The sequence below is a fragment of the Aethina tumida genome, chromosome 2 (genome assembly GCF_024364675.1).
Source record: "Aethina tumida isolate Nest 87 chromosome 2, icAetTumi1.1, whole genome shotgun sequence".
Lineage (NCBI taxonomy): Eukaryota > Metazoa > Arthropoda > Insecta > Coleoptera > Nitidulidae > Aethina > Aethina tumida.
The window spans coordinates 1,752,489-1,773,002 of NC_065436.1; the positions used below are offsets into that span (position 1 = coordinate 1,752,489).

Genomic DNA, 20,514 nt, shown 5'->3' on the forward strand with positions numbered 1-20,514 from the left:
CTCTAAGTTAGAAGACTCAATTTTTACAATTAATGTTCACCAATTATTGAGATTGATTGAGAACAATTCTCTGTAACTATTTTCAACAATTAATGTTCATTTTATTAAATAAATATTTTTTATTTAACTTTTATGTATTTTAATATCCTTTAGTCATGAGTGTATAAAATTTTAATGAAACAAAGTACTTTAATATTAACTTTTTTATTTATTATAAAAATTAACCAGAAATATGTAACAATAATTTAATAATAAAATATTTTATTAAAAAAATTAAATGTTTAATTTAAATAAAAAAAATAAATAAAAAAATATACTAAATTTAAAAAAAAATTATAAAATATTTACTTTAAAATTAAATAATAAAATAATCAAGTTTTTATTTTTTTATTAAAAAAATAAAATATTATTTAAAATTATAAAAAATAATTAATTTAATTTAAATTTAATATTTATTTTTATTTTTTATTAAATTATTATTATATTATTAAATATATATTATATTATTTTTTGTTAATTTATTAATTTTTTTTATTTTAAATTAAATATTTCAACTTTTTTTTAATTTAAACAAAATATTTTGTCTTTATTAAATTAAATACATTATTTTTTTTTAATTTAAATTAAGTATTTTAATTTTTTAACTTAAATTTTGTATTATGGTATACTTTTTGATTTAATTTAAATTCTGTGGTATTATTTTTTTTTTAAATAAATTATATTTTTTACTTTTTTATAAATAATCAAATATTTTATTTTGTTTTAATTTAAATTAAGTATTTTATCATTTTTAATATATTTTTTCTTATTTTTTTTAAATATAAATTTAAATATAATATTTCAATATTTTATTTGAATTAATTTTTTATTAGTTTTTTAATATAAATTTTATATTTCATTAATTTTGATTAAGTAATTAAATATTTTATACTTTTTTAAAATTAAATTAGATGTTTTAACTTTTTTTTAAATATAAAATTGATTATTTTATATATATATTTTTTAATTTAAATTAAATATTTCAATTTTTTTATTTAAATGCATTTTTTCTTATTTTTTTTTAATATAAATTTTATTTTTACTTATGTTTTTTAAATATAAATTTAAATTAAATATTTCAATATTTTATTTGTATTAAATTTTTTATTAGTTTTTTGATATAAATTTTATATAATAATAATAATAATAATAATAATAATAATAATAATATAATTTTATATATTTTTTAATTTTAATTAAATATTTTGTATTATTTTAAATATAAAATTGATTATTTTATATATTTTTTTTTATTTAAATTAAATCAATTTTTTTATTTAAATGCAATTTTTTATTATTATCTTTTAACATAAATTTTATTTTTTATTTATTTATTTTTGAATACAAATTAATATCAGTAATTTTATTAGAGAAGTATTTTTGTGTTTGAATTATTTGTGTTTTTCTGTAATTAACAATTTAATTTTATAAAATGTGTTTTTTAAAATCAATTTTTATTATAAACAATCAAATATTTAATTTCAGTGTTTTTTTTATTTAGTAATAAAATTTTCAAATTAACCTTTAACTTGGTAAAAAATTGTTTTTAGATAATTAATAATTAATATTTAATATTATTTTACATAAGAAAAAATGTATTGTTTTTATAACGTTTTAAATAAATGTTCATTTTAATTTATTTGTTACATAAAATGTTAATTAATTAAGAAAAATTTTTTATTTTATTAATTATATAATAACATAACATATATTTTATTTTTAATTTTATATGAAATCTTTTTAAAAAAATAATTTTTCCCCCGACAATTCAAACCATTCGTTCTGCTCTAACAATTCGCGATGGAAACGGCACCAAACAAAAAAGAAAAAAACGAAGAGAAAAGAAAAAAAAAACATTCGGGGTGCACATTCAAAATAGGTCCGCAACTCGATCTCGTTACCGGGCGGAAGGTCCCTGCCCACCCCGGCGACGCAATTAGTCGTCGATTACCGCTCGAGTTGCACGTCGTTAACGTCACATTGAAAAATTAACGAATTGTGCCCGTCCATCTTCCCATGAAAAAAAATTACGTTTTTTTTTTTTTTTTTTTACCCGAATTCCTTTTTTCTTTTGCCAGATTGATGAATTAACTCAATTAAAATTATTTTATTTACATTAATTGAGGATTTGACTCGAAATTAAATTAAAATTTAAGGGATTAATTAACAAAAGTTGACGTCAACTTTGTTGTTTTCAATGGAACACCCTATATATTTTTGGATTTTTTGGTTATATATGTAATTGCAAATAAAATGGCTATACCATGTCCTATACCTAAACTCAATACTTTTTGATTTATTAATTTTTTACAAAAATTTTGACTCATGGTCTAAGTAAAGTGTCTGAAAAGACGCCAATTTTGATGGTGGGAAGATTATTTTTGGCTCACACATTAATGAAGGACCATCATATAAGGAGCCATTATTAGTACTCCCAAATATTATACAGGGTGTTTGTTATTTAGGTTTAATTTTGTGCATCTTAAAATACCAATAATTTTGGTATTATCAATGGAATACCCTGTATATTTTTGGATTTTTTGGTTATATATGTAATTGCAAATAAAGTGGCTATACCATGTCCTATACCTAAACTCAATACTTTTTGATTTATTAATTTTTTACAAAAATTTTGACTCATGGTTTAAGTAAAGTGTCTGAAAAGACACCAATTTTGATGGTGGGAAGATTATTTTTGGTTCACACATTAATTAAGGACCATCATATAAGGAACCATTATTAGTACTCCCAAATTTTATACAGGGTGTTTGTTATTTGGGTTTAATTTTGTGCATCTTAAAATACCAATAATTTTGGTAATATCAATGGAACACCCTGTATATTTTGGCATAATTAAATTGTGCATTAACTAACCTTTCGATTAGTATAAGCATTCCCTATACATAAAATGAATATTAACAGAATTGATGGAATTATGGAATGGATTTAGAATTTCTTTGAAATCTGAAGAAGTAAATTGATTTCAACATTAATTTTGTTGGTTCTGACCCACCGGATTTCAAATTATCAAAAGTATAAATCATATTCTTGACGTGACAATCTAGAACTTGTTAATTTCATGCGCCCTTACATCGCACTTATCCCATTAATTACAGCAACTTGTAATTACAAGATATCACAACAAAAATGTAATTAACCATAATAATCCGCAAATTAAGTAATTTAATTCATTTATCAGATAAAAACGGTGCACCTGTTTTAATTCGGCCGCAAAATTAACCGTACCAAAACTATCTCGAATCGCACACGAAATTCGTTTAGGCCGCCAAACCGTTTTTACGCCGCTTAAATTTCGACGGACGTGTCAAGGGTGTTCGATTCGTTTTTTCACGTGCCCGGATCAATTGCTGTGATGCGGCGTGCAATTACGGCACCGGGGCAGGGCCTCATGCAAATTTAATGGCGGACATATCGGAAAATTTTAATGGTACTGGGCCGGAATGACGAAAAAACGGGTATTGGCCGTCGACATGCAAGTTTTATTTCGGATCAACCTTCGATTTAACCCCGCCTGGGTCGGTGGAGGTGCTGGTGCAAGTGGGGGACATCATACACTGTTTGTTATTTACCATAAATTAGGATTTTCCCAAATTATTTAAAATATTTCTAAGAAAATTTCAAAAATTCTCCTGTTAATTACTACCAACTTGTATTTTATTAAAAGTTTTCATCAAATTTTTAAATAAAAAGGCATTATTAGGGTGAAATCCTTAATTAAAATAATATAATTATACTTATATCGAAAGGTTTTTTAATATTCAATGTACTTAAACCAAAATATACATGGTGATTCATTAAAAATAAGAAAGTTATTGTTGTTTTTAGATGTACAAAATTAGACATAAATAACACCCTGTATAACATTTGACAGTACTTATATTCACACCTTACAGAATGGTTTTTGGTTAACGTGTGTGCCAAAAATGAACTTCTCAACTTCTAAATTGGTGCCGTTGTAGCTCTTTTGGAAAAAATTAATAACTCAAAAACTGTGTTCTACTGAAAATAACAATTTTATTGATACTTTAAGATGCACAAAATTAAACCTATAATAATAAACACCCTGTATAAAATTTTGGATATTTCATATTTTATTTTTTTTTTAATTTCAGTTGTTATTTTTAATTTTTTAAGCTTAATATTCCAAATATTATAAATTTAAATTAAATATTTTATTTTTATATATATATATATATATATATATATATATATAAATAATATATATATATATATATATATATATATATATATATATATATATAACAATTTTCAATTGTTATTTTTATTTTATCATTTATTATTATATTTATATTTGTAAAATATTATAAATTTAAATTAAATATATATTTTTTGATTCAAATTTTATATTTTATTTATTTTTTTAATTTCAATTGTTGTTTATAATTTTTAAAAAAATATTCCAAATAATATAAATTTAAATTATTTTTTATTAATAAAATTGTTTTTTTTTTTATTTTAGAACTTAATATGCCAAATATTGTAAATTTAAATAAAATACGTTAATTATTTTTAAAATTATTATTATTTTTAAATTTAAACTGTGTTTCTTTATTTTTTAAAGCTAAAATATCAAATATTATAAATATAAATTAAATATATTTTTTTTAAAATTTAAATTGCTTTGTTTTATTTTTTAACATAATATTTTAAATTTTATAAATTTAAGTTAAATATATATTTAAATAGTTAAATTATTATATTTATTTTTTAATATTCATTATTTTAAGCTGAATTTAAATTAAATATATATATTTTTTTATTTAAATTACGTATTTTAGTTATTTTTTTTTTTTTAAATTTTAGTTATTTTTAATTTTTTAAGCCTAATAATTAATATATTATAAATTTAAATTCAATATATATATTTTAATCCAAATTATATATATTTTTTAACTTCAATTGTTATTTTTAATTTTTTACTTAATGTGGCAAATATTGTAACGTTAAATTAAATATTTATTTATTGTTTAAATAAAATTGACTAAAATTTAAATGTTTATTTTTAATATTTCAAAATTTTATATTTTATTTATTTTTTTAATTTCAATTGTTGTTCAATTTTTTAAGCTTAATATTCCAAATATTATAAATTTAAATTATTTTTATTAAGAAAATTGTCTTTTTCTATTTTAGAACTGAATATGCCAAATATTGTAAATTTAAATAAAATATTTTAATTATTTTTAAATTTAAATTAAAAAATTATTATTATTTTTTTTAAATTTAAACTGTATTTCTTTATTTTTTAAAGTTAAAATATCAAATATTATCAATATAAATTAAATATATTTTTTTAAATTTAAATTACTTTGTTTTATTTTTTTAACAAAATATTTTAAATTTTATAAATTTAAGTTAAATATATATTTAAATAGTTAAATTATTATATTTATTTTTTAATGTTCATTATTTTAAACTGAACTTAAATTAAATTATATATTTTATTTTTTTTTTAAATTTTACTTATTTTTAATTTTTTAGGCCTAATAATTAATATAATATATATTTAAATTCAATATATATATTTTTAATTCAAATTATATATATTTTTTAACTTCAATTGTTATTTTTAATTTTTTACTTAATGTGGCAAATATTGTAACGTTAAATTAAATATTTATTTATTATTTAAATAAAATTGTCTAAAATTTAAATGTTCATTTTTAATTTTTTAAACTTAATATTTTAAAAATTATAAATTTAAATTATTCATTATTTTTGTTATTTTTAAAATGTTTTAAAATTTTTATTTTTTAAGATTTCAAATATTGTAAATATAAATTAAATATTTTATTTTTTTACGTTTAAATTACTTAGTTTTAATTTTTAAGTTTAATATTTTAAATTTTATAAATTTAAATTAAGTATTTTAATTTTTTTTTTAATTTAAATTATGAATTTGATTTTTTGAGGTTAATTTTTCAAATATTATAAACTTAAAATAAATATTTTATTATTTTTTCTTAATAAAATTACCTATTTTTAATTTTTTATTTTAATTTTTCATATCAAATATTGTAAGTTTAAATTAAATATTTTAATTGATTTTAAATTTAAATTAAATATTTTATTGTTATTTTTATTATTATTATTGTTATTTAAATAAAATTGCCTAATATTTAAATTTAAGTGGTTATTTTTAAGCCTAATATGTTAAAAATTATAAATTTAAATTAGAAAAAATACTGTTTTTTAAAAATTTAAAATCTTATTTTTATTTAGTATTATAAATATAAATTAAATATTTTATCTTTTAAAGTTTAAATTATTGCTTAATTTTAATTTTTTAAGCCTAATAATTAATAAAATTTTATAAATTTATATTTAATATTTTATTTATTTTTTAATTTAAATTAATTAACTTTTGATTTCAAATATTATAAGTAAAAATTAAATATTTTAATTTTTTAAAAATAATTAATTATTAATTTATTAGTTAATTTTAATATTTTTTAAAATATTTCGAATATTACTAAGAACTTTTATTTATTTCTAGGACATTTTTATATATTTATTTATTGATTTAGCAAATTAATTCACAAGAAATATTTATAAATTTTTACAAATTATGTTATAAACTACAGTTTTTGTTAATTCAATTATAAAAAATTAAATAAAATTGCTATTTTTTATAAAATATTAACATTTTTTCTACAAAATGTTAAAATTTTTAGTCTAATTTAATTGTAATTGTTGTCAATTTTGCAATTTCTGTTGTTTAATGTGAACAGAAAATTGATTTTGGAACTATTCACCGTTCTCCCCCGGCCACGTTCAGCCACCCCCACGTAAGAACAGCCTAATAAGATAATAACAGGATTAAGCAACGGACCGTCCATTAAATTCCCTCACCATTCACCATTCACCAGTCAGCGAAAGAATGTTCATGCCGAAACTTAATAATTTATTCGCACGTCCGCCGATCGGGGGGGCCACTTGAAAAATGACTGCGACCAAGTGATCTCTGGGGTGCGGAACGTGGGGGATGATTTTTATTAGTCCCCCGTGTGCCGTGACTAAGCTTCCGAAGCACGAGACAACAAGTAAATTTCCTTTTCTTAGTTTCTTTTTTAAATAAATAAATCAGGCAGGTGATGTTTGTCCATTCCCATTAGAAAATAATAATGGCGAGGTCGTTACCTAATTATAATAAATAAGTCTTTGCGTTTTTGCTCAGTTCGCAACGAGCGGTAACGAAGTCCGCGATTATCGCACGCCACATCTAACCGCCTTAATTATTATTATTACGTATACTAATTAGTAATTTCATTATATTTTCAGGGAATCGACACGACTATGTCTGGTACAATTCGAAACTGTCACGAGGTGAGTGCACATCAGAAATGTTTCTTTTTTTTAACTGATTTTCGGCTTTAATTAGCTAAAATTTTAATTATTTAATGTTATTACTATTTGAAAATATGTTTAATGCATGTTTAATGTTAAAATACGTTGTTTAAAATGCAAAAATTTAAGAAATTAATTAAAAAATATGGTGTAGTTTCTATTATTGGAATTTTTTAAATATTATGTTTATTTTATTAATTATTGAGATTATTATTCCCACATTTAACACTAACATACAGTGGAGAAATCAGAGAGAAATTATTTTTATAATCAAATCTTAAAAATTGTTTTATAAAAAAGTGTATTTTAAAGTTAAAAGTTATAATTAGTTATTATTTGACAATTTTGTATTATTAATAAAAAATATTTAAAAAATATGTTCTTAAATAATATTTTTAGAAATTAATTTAGTTTTTAATTTATAAAAAATTAAAAAAAAAAACAAATTATTTATTTTAAAAATTATTAAAAAATAAAAAAAAAATTTTTGTAATTTTTAAAAATTAAATTCATTTTGTAAGATTAAATAAAATTAATGTCGTTTTTTAATATATAATTTTAATTTAATTGGAGTTCTCAAATTAAAATTTAAAATTTTTATAAAACTAAGAAATTTATTTATTTTAAATTAAATTAAAAAAACATTCAAATTATATAATTATAATTATTATTATTATTTAATAAAAAATAATTAAAAATTAATAATATTAAATAATATTATTTTGTCAAATCTACAAAAATTTAAATACTTAAAAGAATTATTAAAAATTAAATAAAAAATATATTTCTGAACAATATTTTTTATTATTTATTAAAAATATTAATAAAAAATAGAAAATTTTATTGAAATATTTTATATATATATTTTTTTTTTTTTGAAATTCGAATTTTTAATTATAATTATTTATTAACAAAAATATCTTAAATATTTTTATTACAAAATCGATTATTTTTAATATTTATTAATAAGAAAATTATTATAATATTGTGTTGTCAAATCCACTTAACAGAATTATTAAAAATTAAATAAAAATAAATAATTTTCTCAACTATAATTTTATAATAAGACAATAATTTTTATTATTTATTAAAAATTTTAATAAAACACAGAAAATTTTATTGACATATTTAGAAAGTTAAATTAAAATATTTAATTTAAATGAATTTATATAATTATTTTTACAAAAATTAAGTAAATTATTTATTTTAAAATTAATTAATTCTTTTATTGATATTCGAATATTTAATTACAATTATTTAATAAAAACAATAATCTTAGCTAATATTTTTATTAAAAAATTGAAATTATTGTTATATATTAATAAATAAATAATTAAATAAAAATTAGAATTGTCAATTTTAGAAAATTTTAAATTTTATAAAAAAGAGATTATTTTAATAATTTTAAATTTTTTTAACAGAATTATTAAAAATTAAATAAAAAATAAATAATTTTCTTAATGACAATATAATAATAAAATAATTTTTATTAATTGTTAAAAATAAAAAAAATATTTAGAAAATTCAACTGAAATTTTTTAATTTAAAAGAATTTATATATTAATTTTTATAAAAATTATGAAAATTAATTAATTTAAAATAAATTATTTTTATTATTTATTAAAAATAAATAATTTTCTTAACAATAATTTTCTAATAAAACAATTTTTATTATTTCTTTAGTAGTATTATTAATTATTAATATAATTCTTTAAATATTAAAAAATTACAAAATTGAAATAAATTTAAACAAAAGTTTACTCTTAAAATTTACTTAATGTTTTGAAATTTAGATTTTTTTTTAATATAAAATTTTAAGGAATTTTATGTTTTGCTTAGTTGAATCTAGTCTTCAAATCTTTTTAATCCATAATTTAAGGATTATTTAAAAAGGAATAAAACAGTTAGTTTTGCCCTATCTGGTCTGGAAGTGCTTCGCAACAGGGAAAGACACAATTTGGGACATCCTGTACTGTAAACTCAGTAAGTTAATAACCATAGCATCAATCATAAAAACCTCCTTCGCACGATGCAATAAATTAACAAAATAAGTGGGTTTCAATTAACGAACGGCGCATTTTTATTGCACAAACATCTTTACACCCCCGCATCGTCACCTGACGTAAATGTGGACGCGGCGACGGAAATGATAACGACACAGTGCAACAACCGGGGTACACCGATCTATTTTCGAAACGCACTTATTTACCTATGGACCTGTGTGGACGGAAGCGCCCCGTAAAAAGGCCGCTTTTTATTCGTCGTTTCGGGAATTGATGATTGTCGTGTTCGAATGGGGCTTTTATCCAAGCAAATAAACCTGGCGGCAAAGAAGCCGCTTCTTGTCGGTTTGTTTGCCTTCAAATCAGGTGCCCTTTTTATTATGAGGGTGTACTCGTCGTACTTAAATTTTGTTCGAATATCATCTTTTAAAAATCAGACCATAATTTTATCATTAAATTATCCCAAAAAAACAATAATTAGTTTAAAAAATATGTATTTTTATTAATTAAATATTACTAATTTATACTTTTTATATAGTTCAGTGAAAGATTTAATCAGAATTTTCAATAATTTGAATATGGATGTAAATAATTTTAAAGTTTTAAGAAGAATGAACTACAACCTTCAATAAATCATATTAAAAATTAACTAAAATTTGATAATTATTATTGTCTATTCAAGATTTTGAAGAACATTAATTTTTTGGATGTTTAATTTATATAATACTCTCAAAATTGTATTATTTCCAAAATTGTGTAAAAGGTTCTTAATGAAAAAAATTGAAACCACTTCTAATTAATTAAAATTAATTAATGTATATAGTTGATAAAATATCGGAATTTCAATAAAAGATTTAAACAGAATTTTCAATAATTTGAATAGAGATGTTAATAATTTTAAAGTTTTAAGAAGAATAAGCTACAACCTTTAATAAATCATATTAAAAATTAACTAAAATTTGATAATTATTATTGTCGATTCAATATTTTGAAGAACATTAATTTTTTGGATGTTTAATCTATAAAATACTCTCAAAATTGTATTATTTCCAAAATTGTGTAAAAGGTTCTTAATGAAAAAAATTGAAACCACTTCTAATTAATTAAAATTAATTAATGTATATAGTTGATAAAATATCAGAATTTCAATAAAAGATATAAACAGAATTTTCAACAATTTGAATATGGATGTCAATAATTTTAAAGTTTTAAGAAGAATAAGCTACAACCGTTAATAAATCATATTAAAAATTAACTAAAATTTGATAATTATTATTGTCGATTCAAGATTTTGAAGAACTTTAATTTTTTGGATGTTTAATCTATAAAATACTCTCAAAATTGTATTATTTCCAAAATTGTGTAAAAGGTTCTTAATGAAAAAAATTGAAACCACTTCTAATTAATTAAAATTAATTAATGTATATAGTTGATAAAATATCAGAATTTCAATAAAAGATTAAACAGAATTTTCAATAATTTGAATATGGATGTCAATAATTTTAAAGTTTTAAGAAGAATAAGCTACAACCTTTAATAAATCATATTAAAAATGAACTACAATTTGATAATTATTATTGTCGATTCAATATTTTGAAGAACATTAATTTTTTGGATGTTTAATCTATAAAATAATACCGTCAAATTTGTATTATTTCCAATATTGTGTATAACGTGTGCAAAAGGTTCTTTTTAGTTTAGCACAGGGTGTTGGCACGTGAATGTGGCCGACGGACGGGCCGCGGTGTCGCCGGCCCGTACGGGCACCGTCCGCGGACCTGGGCGGCGGATATCCTCGCTGTCTCCGGGGAGAGTCGTGCCCGGGAGTGCTGATGAGAGCGCGGGGCCCGATCTCCTCCGCACGCGATCCGAACTGACTCATCTCGGCGCCCACTCGAGATACCATTCACATCTTTTTCGACAACCGCTCAACATCTATTTTAACTTCTGATATATGTACAGAATAAACAAATTTATATACAGAATAAGGTAATTTTCTAATCAAGAATTTTTTAAATTAATTTGGAAATAATCCAAATAATCTGAATGTATTTCAGAAATGAAACATCTAAAAAATTCTTCAAAATCTTGAATAGACAATAATAATAATCAAATTTTAGTTAATTTTTAATATGATTTATTAAAGGTTGTAGTTCATTCTTCTTAAAACTTTAAAATTATTAACATCTCTATTCAAATTATTGAAAATTCTGTTTAAATCTTTTATTGAAATTCCGATATTTTATCAACTATATACATTAATTAATTTTAATTCATTAGAAGTGGTTTCAATTTTTTTCATTAAAAACCTTTTACACAATTTTGTAAATAATACAATTTTGAGAGTATTTTATAGCTTAAACATCCAAAAAAATTAATGTTCTTCAAAATCTTGAATAGACAATAATAATTATCAAATTTTAGTTAATTTCTAATAAGATTTATTTAAGGTTGTGGTTTATTCTTCTTGAAACTTTAAAATTATTAACATCCATATTCAAATTATTGAAAATTCTGTTCATTAAAAACCTTTTACACAATTTTGTAAATAATACAATTTTGAGAGTATTTTATAGCTTAAACATCCAAAAAATTAATGTTCTTCAAAATATTGAATCGACAATAATAATTATCAAATTTTAGTTAATTTTTAATATGATTTATTAAAGGTTGTAGCTTATTTTTCTTAAAACTTTAAAATTATTGACATCCATATTCAAATTATTGAAAATTCTGTTTAAATCTTTTATTGAAATTCTGATATTTTATCAACTATATACATTAATTAATTTTAATTCATTAGAAGTGGTTTCAATTTTTTTCATTAAAAACCTTTTACACAATTTTGTAAATAATACAATTTTGAGAGTATTTTATAGCTTAAACATCCAAAAAATTAATGTTCTTCAAAATCTTGAATAGACAATAATAATTATCAAATTTTAGTTAATTTCTAATAAGATTTATTTAAGGTTGTGGTTTATTCTTCTTGAAACTTTAAAATTATTAACATCCATATTCAAATTATTGAAAATACTGTTCATTAAAAACCTTTTACACAATTTTGTAAATAATACAATTTTGAGAGTATTTTATAGATTAAACATCCAAAAAATTAATGTTCTTCAAAATATTGAATCGACAATAATAATTATCAAATTTTAGTTAATTTTTAATATGATTTATTAAAGGTTGTAGCTTATTTTTCTTAAAACTTTAAAATTATTGACATCCATATTCAAATTATTGAAAATTCTGTTTAAATCTTTTATTGAAATTCTGATATTTTATCAACTATATACATTAATTAATTTTAATTCATTAGAAGTGGTTTCAATTTTTTTCATTAAAAACCTTTTACACAATTTTGTAAATAATACAATTTTGAGAGTATTTTATAGCTTAAACATCCAAAAAATTAATGTTCTTCAAAATCTTGAATAGACAATAATAATTATCAAATTTTAGTTAATTTCTAATAAGATTTATTTAAGGTTGTGGTTTATTCTTCTTGAAACTTTAAAATTATTAACATCCATATTCAAATTATTGAAAATACTGTTCATTAAAAACCTTTTACACAATTTTGTAAATAATACAATTTTGAGAGTATTTTATAGATTAAACATCCAAAAAATTAATGTTCTTCAAAATATTGAATCGACAATAATAATTATCAAATTTTAGTTAATTTTTAATATGATTTATTAAAGGTTGTAGCTTATTTTTCTTAAAACTTTAAAATTATTGACATCCATATTCAAATTATTGAAAATTCTGTTTAAATCTTTTATTGAAATTCTGATATTTTATCAACTATATACATTAATTAATTTTAATTCATTAGAAGTGGTTTCAATTTTTTTCATTAAAAACCTTTTACACAATTTTGTAAATAATACAATTTTGAGAGTATTTTATAGCTTAAACATCCAAAAAATTAATGTTCTTCAAAATCTTGAATAGACAATAATAATTATCAAATTTTAGTTAATTTCTAATAAGATTTATTTAAGGTTGTGGTTTATTCTTCTTGAAACTTTAAAATTATTAACATCCATATTCAAATTATTGAAAATTCTGTTCATTAAAAACCTTTTACACAATTTTGTAAATAATACAATTTTGAGAGTATTTTATAGCTTAAACATCCAAAAAATTAATGTTCTTCAAAATATTGAATCGACAATAATAATTATCAAATTTTAGTTAATTTTTAATATGATTTATTAAAGGTTGTAGCTTATTTTTCTTAAAACTTTAAAATTATTGACATCCATATTCAAATTATTGAAAATTCTGTTTAAATCTTTTATTGAAATTCTGATATTTTATCAACTATATACATTAATTAATTTTAATTCATTAGAAGTGGTTTCAATTTTTTTCATTAAAAACCTTTTACACAATTTTGTAAATAATACAATTTTGAGAGTATTTTATAGCTTAAACATCCAAAAAATTAATGTTCTTCAAAATCTTGAATAGACAATAATAATTATCAAATTTTAGTTAATTTCTAATAAGATTTATTTAAGGTTGTGGTTTATTCTTCTTGAAACTTTAAAATTATTAACATCCATATTCAAATTATTGAAAATACTGTTCATTAAAAACCTTTTACACAATTTTGTAAATAATACAATTTTGAGAGTATTTTATAGATTAAACATCCAAAAAATTAATGTTCTTCAAAATATTGAATCGACAATAATAATTATCAAATTTTAGTTAATTTTTAATATGATTTATTAAAGGTTGTAGCTTATTTTTCTTAAAACTTTAAAATTATTGACATCCATATTCAAATTATTGAAAATTCTGTTTAAATCTTTTATTGAAATTCTGATATTTTATCAACTATATACATTAATTAATTTTAATTCATTAGAAGTGGTTTCAATTTTTTTCATTAAAAACCTTTTACACAATTTTGTAAATAATACAATTTTGAGAGTATTTTATAGCTTAAACATCCAAAAAATTAATGTTCTTCAAAATCTTGAATAGACAATAATAATTATCAAATTTTAGTTAATTTCTAATAAGATTTATTTAAGGTTGTGGTTTATTCTTCTTGAAACTTTAAAATTATTAACATCCATATTCAAATTATTGAAAATACTGTTCATTAAAAACCTTTTACACAATTTTGTAAATAATACAATTTTGAGAGTATTTTATAGATTAAACATCCAAAAAATTAATGTTCTTCAAAATATTGAATCGACAATAATAATTATCAAATTTTAGTTAATTTTTAATATGATTTATTAAAGGTTGTAGCTTATTTTTCTTAAAACTTTAAAATTATTGACATCCATATTCAAATTATTGAAAATTCTGTTTAAATCTTTTATTGAAATTCTGATATTTTATCAACTATATACATTAATTAATTTTAATTCATTAGAAGTGGTTTCAATTTTTTTCATTAAAAACCTTTTACACAATTTTGTAAATAATACAATTTTGAGAGTATTTTATAGCTTAAACATCCAAAAAATTAATGTTCTTCAAAATCTTGAATAGACAATAATAATTATCAAATTTTAGTTAATTTCTAATAAGATTTATTTAAGGTTGTGGTTTATTCTTCTTGAAACTTTAAAATTATTAACATCCATATTCAAATTATTGAAAATACTGTTCATTAAAAACCTTTTACACAATTTTGTAAATAATACAATTTTGAGAGTATTTTATAGATTAAACATCCAAAAAATTAATGTTCTTCAAAATATTGAATCGACAATAATAATTATCAAATTTTAGTTAATTTTTAATATGATTTATTAAAGGTTGTAGCTTATTTTTCTTAAAACTTTAAAATTATTGACATCCATATTCAAATTATTGAAAATTCTGTTTAAATCTTTTATTGAAATTCTGATATTTTATCAACTATATACATTAATTAATTTTAATTCATTAGAAGTGGTTTCAATTTTTTTCATTAAAAACCTTTTACACAATTTTGTAAATAATACAATTTTGAGAGTATTTTATAGCTTAAACATCCAAAAAATTAATGTTCTTCAAAATCTTGAATAGACAATAATAATTATCAAATTTTAGTTAATTTCTAATAAGATTTATTTAAGGTTGTGGTTTATTCTTCTTGAAACTTTAAAATTATTAACATCCATATTCAAATTATTGAAAATACTGTTCATTAAAAACCTTTTACACAATTTTGTAAATAATACAATTTTGAGAGTATTTTATAGATTAAACATCCAAAAAATTAATGTTCTTCAAAATATTGAATCGACAATAATAATTATCAAATTTTAGTTAATTTTTAATATGATTTATTAAAGGTTGTAGCTTATTTTTCTTAAAACTTTAAAATTATTGACATCCATATTCAAATTATTGAAAATTCTGTTTAAATCTTTTATTGAAATTCTGATATTTTATCAACTATATACATTAATTAATTTTAATTCATTAGAAGTGGTTTCAATTTTTTTCATTAAAAACCTTTTACACAATTTTGTAAATAATACAATTTTGAGAGTATTTTATAGCTTAAACATCCAAAAAATTAATGTTCTTCAAAATCTTGAATAGACAATAATAATTATCAAATTTTAGTTAATTTCTAATAAGATTTATTTAAGGTTGTGGTTTATTCTTCTTGAAACTTTAAAATTATTAACATCCATATTCAAATTATTGAAAATACTGTTCATTAAAAACCTTTTACACAATTTTGTAAATAATACAATTTTGAGAGTATTTTATAGATTAAACATCCAAAAAATTAATGTTCTTCAAAATATTGAATCGACAATAATAATTATCAAATTTTAGTTAATTTTTAATATGATTTATTAAAGGTTGTAGCTTATTTTTCTTAAAACTTTAAAATTATTGACATCCATATTCAAATTATTGAAAATTCTGTTTAAATCTTTTATTGAAATTCTGATATTTTATCAACTATATACATTAATTAATTTTAATTCATTAGAAGTGGTTTCAATTTTTTTCATTAAAAACCTTTTACACAATTTTGTAAATAATACAATTTTGAGAGTATTTTATAGCTTAAACATCCAAAAAATTAATGTTCTTCAAAATCTTGAATAGACAATAATAATTATCAAATTTTAGTTAATTTCTAATAAGATTTATTTAAGGTTGTGGTTTATTCTTCTTGAAACTTTAAAATTATTAACATCCATATTCAAATTATTGAAAATACTGTTCATTAAAAACCTTTTACACAATTTTGTAAATAATACAATTTTGAGAGTATTTTATAGATTAAACATCCAAAAAATTAATGTTCTTCAAAATATTGAATCGACAATAATAATTATCAAATTTTAGTTAATTTTTAATATGATTTATTAAAGGTTGTAGCTTATTTTTCTTAAAACTTTAAAATTATTGACATCCATATTCAAATTATTGAAAATTCTGTTTAAATCTTTTATTGAAATTCTGATATTTTATCAACTATATACATTAATTAATTTTAATTCATTAGAAGTGGTTTCAATTTTTTTCATTAAAAACCTTTTACACAATTTTGTAAATAATACAATTTTGAGAGTATTTTATAGCTTAAACATCCAAAAAATTAATGTTCTTCAAAATCTTGAATAGACAATAATAATTATCAAATTTTAGTTAATTTCTAATAAGATTTATTTAAGGTTGTGGTTTATTCTTCTTGAAACTTTAAAATTATTAACATCCATATTCAAATTATTGAAAATTCTGTTCATTAAAAACCTTTTACACAATTTTGTAAATAATACAATTTTGAGAGTATTTTATAGCTTAAACATCCAAAAAATTAATGTTCTTCAAAATATTGAATCGACAATAATAATTATCAAATTTTAGTTAATTTTTAATATGATTTATTAAAGGTTGTAGCTTATTTTTCTTAAAACTTTAAAATTATTGACATCCATATTCAAATTATTGAAAATTCTGTTTAAATCTTTTATTGAAATTCTGATATTTTATCAACTATATACATTAATTAATTTTAATTCATTAGAAGTGGTTTCAATTTTTTTCATTAAAAACCTTTTACACAATTTTGTAAATAATACAATTTTGAGAGTATTTTATAGCTTAAACATCCAAAAAATTAATGTTCTTCAAAATCTTGAATAGACAATAATAATTATCAAATTTTAGTTAATTTCTAATAAGATTTATTTAAGGTTGTGGTTTATTCTTCTTGAAACTTTAAAATTATTAACATCCATATTCAAATTATTGAAAATACTGTTCATTAAAAACCTTTTACACAATTTTGTAAATAATACAATTTTGAGAGTATTTTATAGATTAAACATCCAAAAAATTAATGTTCTTCAAAATATTGAATCGACAATAATAATTATCAAATTTTAGTTAATTTTTAATATGATTTATTAAAGGTTGTAGCTTATTTTTCTTAAAACTTTAAAATTATTGACATCCATATTCAAATTATTGAAAATTCTGTTTAAATCTTTTATTGAAATTCTGATATTTTATCAACTATATACATTAATTAATTTTAATTCATTAGAAGTGGTTTCAATTTTTTTCATTAAAAACCTTTTACACAATTTTGTAAATAATACAATTTTGAGAGTATTTTATAGCTTAAACATCCAAAAAATTAATGTTCTTCAAAATCTTGAATAGACAATAATAATTATCAAATTTTAGTTAATTTCTAATAAGATTTATTTAAGGTTGTGGTTTATTCTTCTTGAAACTTTAAAATTATTAACATCCATATTCAAATTATTGAAAATACTGTTCATTAAAAACCTTTTACACAATTTTGTAAATAATACAATTTTGAGAGTATTTTATAGATTAAACATCCAAAAAATTAATGTTCTTCAAAATATTGAATCGACAATAATAATTATCAAATTTTAGTTAATTTTTAATATGATTTATTAAAGGTTGTAGCTTATTTTTCTTAAAACTTTAAAATTATTGACATCCATATTCAAATTATTGAAAATTCTGTTTAAATCTTTTATTGAAATTCTGATATTTTATCAACTATATACATTAATTAATTTTAATTCATTAGAAGTGGTTTCAATTTTTTTCATTAAAAACCTTTTACACAATTTTGTAAATAATACAATTTTGAGAGTATTTTATAGCTTAAACATCCAAAAAATTAATGTTCTTCAAAATCTTGAATAGACAATAATAATTATCAAATTTTAGTTAATTTCTAATAAGATTTATTTAAGGTTGTGGTTTATTCTTCTTGAAACTTTAAAATTATTAACATCCATATTCAAATTATTGAAAATACTGTTCATTAAAAACCTTTTACACAATTTTGTAAATAATACAATTTTGAGAGTATTTTATAGATTAAACATCCAAAAAATTAATGTTCTTCAAAATATTGAATCGACAATAATAATTATCAAATTTTAGTTAATTTTTAATATGATTTATTAAAGGTTGTAGCTTATTTTTCTTAAAACTTTAAAATTATTGACATCCATATTCAAATTATTGAAAATTCTGTTTAAATCTTTTATTGAAATTCTGATATTTTATCAACTATATACATTAATTAATTTTAATTCATTAGAAGTGGTTTCAATTTTTTTCATTAAAAACCTTTTACACAATTTTGTAAATAATACAATTTTGAGAGTATTTTATAGCTTAAACATCCAAAAAATTAATGTTCTTCAAAATCTTGAATAGACAATAATAATTATCAAATTTTAGTTAATTTCTAATAAGATTTATTTAAGGTTGTGGTTTATTCTTCTTGAAACTTTAAAATTATTAACATCCATATTCAAATTATTGAAAATACTGTTCATTAAAAACCTTTTACACAATTTTGTAAATAATACAATTTTGAGAGTATTTTATAGATTAAACATCCAAAAAATTAATGTTCTTCAAAATATTGAATCGACAATAATAATTATCAAATTTTAGTTAATTTTTAATATGATTTATTAAAGGTTGTAGCTTATTTTTCTTAAAACTTTAAAATTATTGACATCCATATTCAAATTATTGAAAATTCTGTTTAAATCTTTTATTGAAATTCTGATATTTTATCAACTATATACATTAATTAATTTTAATTAATTAGAAGTGGTTTCAATTTTTTTCATTAAGAACCTTTTACACAATTTTGGAAATAATACAATTTTGAGAGTATTTTATAGATTAAACATCCAAAAAATTAATGTTCTTCAAAATATTGAATCGACAATAATAATTATCAAATTTTAGTTAATTTTTAATATGATTTATTAAAGGTTGTAGCTTATTCTTCTTAAAACTTTAAAATTATTGACATCCATATTCAAATTATTGAAAATTCTGTTTAAATCTTTTATTGAAATTCTGATATTTGATCAACTATATACATTAATTAATTTTAATTAATTAGAAGTGGTTTCAATTTTTTTCATTAAGAACCTTTTACACAATTTTGAAAATAATACAATTTTGAGAGTATTTTATAGATTAAACATCCAAAAAATTAATGTTCTTCAAAATATTGAATCGACAATAATAATTATCAAATTTTAGTTAATTTTTAATATGATTTATTAAAGGTTGTAGCTTATTCTTCTTAAAACTTTAAAATTATTGACATCCATATTCAAATTATTGAAAATTCTGTTTAAATCTTTTATTGAAATTCTGATATTTTATCAACTATATACATTAATTAATTTTAATTAATTAGAAGTGGTTTCAATTTTTTTCATTAAGAACCTTTTACACAATTTTGGAAATAATACAATTTTGAGAGTATTTTATAGATTAAACATCCAAAAAATTAATGTTCTTCAAAATATTGAATCGGCAATAATAATTATCAAATTTTAGTTAATTTTTAATATGATTTATTAAAGGTTGTAGCTTATTCTTCTTAAAACTTTAAAATTATTAACATCCACATTCAAATTATTAAAAATTTTGTTTATTTTAGTGAACAAGAAATTAATTCACTTTCCTCATTAAGACTCTTTTAAAGGGTCATTTTGAAAGTAATGTTTTATTGAAAATATAATTATATATATTTTTTAATTTGAACAGACAAGAAAACTTT

At 18.8% G+C, this 20,514-nt stretch overlaps 1 protein-coding gene across 2 annotated transcripts in view; it reads left to right on the forward strand.

Moving 5' to 3' along the window:
• The window catches only part of LOC109605155 (protein spitz), a 180,537-nt gene that overhangs the window by 1,430 nt on the left and 158,593 nt on the right, over nt 1–20,514 (forward strand). For both annotated transcript variants that reach the window (XM_049962748.1, XM_049962747.1), the window contains exon 2: nt 7,363–7,407. The gene's annotated coding sequence lies outside the window, so the exon portion shown is untranslated. The remainder of the gene's footprint in view (nt 1–7,362; nt 7,408–20,514) is intronic.